At 33.0% G+C, this 5440-nt stretch overlaps 1 long non-coding RNA gene across 1 annotated transcript; it reads left to right on the top strand.

Moving 5' to 3' along the window:
• The first annotated feature begins 1753 nt into the window (after window positions 1–1753).
• On the top strand, window positions 1754–4732 carry LOC123557119 (uncharacterized). The gene is made up of 3 exons (XR_008370988.1): window positions 1754–1939; window positions 2592–2728; window positions 3767–4732. It is a non-coding gene; the product is annotated as an uncharacterized LOC123557119 (long non-coding RNA).
• Window positions 4733–5440: the final 708 nt, after the last annotated feature.

Raw genomic sequence — 5440 nt, 5'->3', positions numbered from 1 at the left:
GCGATGTACAAAGAAATATTAGGGTGAACACAGACGCAACTGATGATGAGGGAGTAACGTGAGAAAAGGATAGTAGCATGAAGTCAAAAATAAAATAAAAAAGTTTACACGGGTGGTAGGAGGTGGTGGTAGGGGCTACGAGGCTACTACGAGCTGTCAAGTATCTTCTGACAAAAGTTTAGGGCAAATTTTAAGGCGATTTTAAATAAAAATAGGGCTAAAATTAGGAATTTGTTACAATTTCTAAAGATATTTTCGGGCTAAAACTAAGAAATTTTACTAAAATGTAAATCTTCAGAATTCACACAATACCATCCAATTCCAGACTTAGTAGTTCAAAACGTTACTGGAAGTCTGAAGCTTGACATAAAACCTTAATCTTTTGCACCCTTAACCTCTTACCAAGATCAATCTATATGTGCGGTCTGATGATTACAGGGCAGTTATTAAAAGGATATGGTAAACTTGAGAAGCTAGCCATAAAGCCTTAACCTTAAAGCAACGGCGATGCCGGCACCGGGTGCAACAACCCTCCTTATTATTTGAATTGTCAAGCTAACAGCTAAATCACTGAATTTACAGAATTTACATAAATCATTGCAAAATTACAGAAGGCATAAGCGTCTATTGAAATATGCGTTTGGTAGTGAAATATTTCATCTTTGACTCATTTAATTTATCATGAGCTTGCGAGTTCGCTTCAAAACTAAAAACTAGACAATTTAAAACTGATGGTCAGATTCTTGATCGGACGATTGTAATGTTTTACAAAGTTTGTACAAAATTAATCATAATGAATTGAACAGATTCCATCATAAATTTCACTATCCACCATTAACGGTTTAGGTAAAAACACATACATGTATTCTTTAACAGTGAGTCTGTTTTAAAATGTTTATCTTAATATTAAGAAATAACGATTATGTGTTACAGTGAAAAATTCAGCATGAGGTTTATAAGTATATTCGCAGCATGTCTATTTCATCATTCTTTTCAAAAGCATCCAGGTATTTTTTATCCTTTAACAATTCATGGAAGGGGAAGCGTAAAAAGTTTTCAAAAAATAAAATGTTCTAATTAAAAAAATTTTAAATGCCAGTGATATGTTTTTGTGTTATGGGTAAGGGCAAGAGAGCACATTAATCCTTAGCCTGCTAAATTTCTAAAATGGACTGGTCCATCATTCAATTTGGACAATACCATTTATTATTCGAAGGTGTGTTTACTGACAGACTGAATAGCGAACAGTGCAAACCATTATCAGCCTGCACGGATGTGCAGGCTGGTCTTGGTCTGCACTGGTCGCAAAGGAAGAATCATTTTCCGCCAGCAGGCTAAAGGTTAATACATGGTAAAGTAAAATGGAAACAAATAGTATATCTACAATTTCTACGGTGTAAGTTAAACTGTGTGTTCAACAGACAGCTTTGCCAGTTAAATAGCTTTTCAAAACACATTTTATTAGACAGTGCAGTCCATTTCATTAAAAAAGTACATACACGTCTACAGATGTTCACACTCTATGTTTGTATGTCTAGGTTGACATCTAAATCACAGTCACTAAAATCTGTATCTTTTCACAAATTGAAACGAATTTGACACTGTTAAATTGTAATGTGACTACGACACGCATATGTACTCACGCACGTATGCACGCACACGGAGAGTCAGTTTAGTAGGAGAATCTTTCTACCTGATATTATCGTTCTATAGAGCAAAATGGAGTACTGCACTGACATGAACCTTTCAAATATTTTCTTTTTATTTTATATAGATTGATCTTGCCGCCAAACTAGATACACAAGGAACCACGATCGATGTATGCGACTATCTCACTTGTCACTTCCCGGACTTTTGCAACATATTGAAACAGTACAAAAGTAAATGTCCCGGTGTAATCAAGAAGCTTGTTCCACAATGCCAGTGTCCTTTGAAGAAGGTAAAGCTGCTTTTGTCTATTCATAGGTCGATGCAGTATTTGTAATTTTTCTTGACACTTAACATATGGTTATGTACTAATTGTTGCTAAACTATATCGCCGTGATTTCTGTTATAATAGTTAATGATAATATGATATTTTTTATATCCTTGTTTTATATAACATTGCCAGTCTTGAGGAATATAAAGGAAACATTTTTATGTGTTTTTGTATTCAGATGAAATGTTAAGGTAAATTATGTATCAATAAAAGCCATGACCCGCCCGCTTAGCTCAATAGGGAGAGCGCAGAACTACGGATCATGGGGTTACGAGTTCGATCCCCGGGCGGGCCGTATGTTGTCAGTGACGATTTTATAAAAGACATTGTGTCTGAAATCATTCGTCCTCCACCTCTGATTCATGTGGGGAAGTTGGAAGTTACTTGCGGAGAACAAGTTTGTACTGGTACAGAATCAAGGAGCACTGGTTAGGTTGACTGTCCGCCGTTACATAACTGAAATGTTGTTAAAAAACGGCGTTAAACCCAAAACAATAAAAAACATATCTTAAGGTGATTTTAAGTATTACTAATAGTTTGACATATTTAGTATATAACTTTTATTTCATGTTTAATATATATATATATATATATATATACATTGTGATTGAAGAACGAATATACCGTTACCAAAGCAACAATACCGCTTCCATCTCCACCAATAGCTGTAGATGGACTACTCCATGCAACGGTGAATGTAAAAGAGTCCGGCAAGCAGATGGGGTGCATAGACATGACAATTTGTATTGGGTAAGACTATTATACTTTTCTTACTATGATGTGAAATCACACCATTTTATGGTTTCCTTAAACACTTAACATATTGTCAACTGTCAGCATTTGTTGTACATGAGATGTTTCCATGCGAAACGGTTTTATGGAACACACTATTACAGAATACGTTAAACAGGGCCCGTATTGATGAACGTATAAAGTCCGAAACCTAAGCTCTAAGATGCTATTTTTCTTTTTGCTCTGTCATTGTCAAATTAGAACGAAGAATAACGGAAGTTTGCATGAATAAATGCATATTAACAATTAGATTACTTACTACTATATGTACACTTTTTGAAAATGTTACATTATCTTGTTAATAATATATTGTCATTCCTTGATATATATATATATATATATATATATATATATAATATATATATATATATAAAACAAGGATGAATAACAAAGTTTGCCTTTATCATGGCATTATGATTTTTAAGATGAATCTCTGTTACCTTTAAAACTTTTGTATTTGAATCTTCAATAATTAACTGTTATTTCCACCTCTTTGAATGTTATTTACTGGCCGAGTCTCTTTGGAAATTCAGGTATCATTTGATCCAGTTAATTAATGACGAGTTTATGTGTATTATCTTAATTATAACGTCTACAACTATTTACATTGAAAAATAGTGTAATAATGTATAGTATTGAACACACATAGACGTATTATTTTATGATGCACTTTTATCAGCCATTTGTGGCGTCTAAACGTCGACGTCCATTTGGCGCGTCGACAGCATTTCCGTATTTCATGTATCATTGTGTATTTTATTGTCAGCTGAAGAAGCTAAGCCTATTAAAGCGAAACATATTTTGACAAAACTGTGTTGGTTTATGAATTTACAAAATCATAAATAAACCGACAGCTCTTCAGTTTTTAGGTATAGATTTGCTATAAAGATAGTTATGACAACTTGAATATTTGACATTCTTACGTATAAGTTTAAGTTATTGCTCTATTCGGATCGTTCCAGCAGTCTAATTCATCTTGTTTTTTATTAATTTCAGCTCCTGTTAAAAAAACGACAAGAAGAAGAAGAAATATTGCAATTTTACAAAACAGACGTATGAAATCAATCGTAAAAAAATATATAGCTGGCTAAATGAGATGATCATTCTTGCGAAATAACCAGTTTCGTTTCTTCGCAATTTTGAAGTCATGATTGTCAAAAGGATTGTTACAAAGACTCTGACAATCACTACTGCATACACATGCCATTAAAAGGGTCATGAAATTGGCCTTATTTTTTTCAAACGTTTCTAACAGAGTTTTAACAGGTCACCATTAAAATTCACCCATTAGTTCTTACTATTTAATGGGATTTTCATGACCATAGTTTTAATGCCATACATTAAAAAGCCATGAAATATGTATATTAAAACCCTGGTAAAATATACCTTGTTAAAATGACTTTGATGGCCATGAAAAGCTGCCTAAAATAAACCATTAAAATAAGTTAAGAGGCTCCTTAAAACTCCGTGAAAAATTTTAATTGGCATGAAATTGATGTGCCATTAAAAAATATCCCTTAATTCCCCATTAATAAGTAAGAACTAATGGGGCCATTAATTCTTTTAATACTCTGTTAATACCTGTTAATTATTAAAAAATCGATTTATGGTCTCATTAAATATGCGAGATTCAATTTTAATGGGTTCGTAACTTCGTAATATTTTAATGGTATTTCAAATTAAGGGCCATGAAAATTTGCCATAGGAATTAGACATCTTAAGATAATCAGCTTCATATTTATTTTTGCCGTATTGATTTAAACTACGTATTTATACACGTATAATAATACCTATACATATGTACTGTTTTTTAAAATGCTAGAAGAATATTTGTTTCTTCTTTTTTCTCTCATTATTTTGTAATGTAAACACATGTAACAGCCTCGTACATATTGTCATATTGTATCCTTATTCTGTCATATGTTCATATGAAATGAGAAAATAAATGGATTTTGTATTGAATTGTTTTGTACTGAGAAAGGTTTACAGGTACCGGTTTAATAGATCAAGTGACCATGTGGGTAGTTTTAACTATTCAACATTATAATATTGACCAACATTCTGACCAAGTTTTTATTGGTACAGACATTAGGCATCAGGTGTATTCAAAAAGCAACTGTTGATGACAATGTCAGCGCACAATGGGCAATTACAACTTAGCTCTACTTCAGTACTTTGTGCTCTGGTGCATGCACTTAAACAGCTAAGAGCAAATATTTGAGGGATTGCATCACAAGCTCCCCCCTCCCCAATCAAGCGTACCACACTCTTTGATTTATCGGAACGAAGAAGCGATTGATCTGCCCATGCCCCAAATGAATTTAAGTCAGACTGTAAATCTTCACAATCATGTGTACTGTGCACTTCTCTATAAACCTTAGTTTCTACTCAAGGACTGGAAAATTAATTTGAAAATCTAAACGGGTCTGAGCACATTTTATAATGTAAATTCCTTACCCCACCCTTTTTCTTATACAAATGCTAATTATTTAGACAGGAAAAACAAATAAAACAGAAAAGTGGCATGCATCAGTACATATTTACCTTTACCAAAATAATGTAGACTAATGTTATCAAATAAATTAATATGTTTTCATCCGACTTTCATTGAAATAAATCCGATTTTTTGTACGAACACAATTTGGCAAACATTTGAAAAACAATGGCGTA

Source organism: Mercenaria mercenaria, chromosome 5 (assembly GCF_021730395.1).
Source record: "Mercenaria mercenaria strain notata chromosome 5, MADL_Memer_1, whole genome shotgun sequence".
In the NCBI taxonomy this organism is placed as follows: Eukaryota; Metazoa; Mollusca; class Bivalvia; order Venerida; family Veneridae; genus Mercenaria; species Mercenaria mercenaria.
This window is presented reverse-complemented; position numbering and strand designations above follow the sequence as displayed.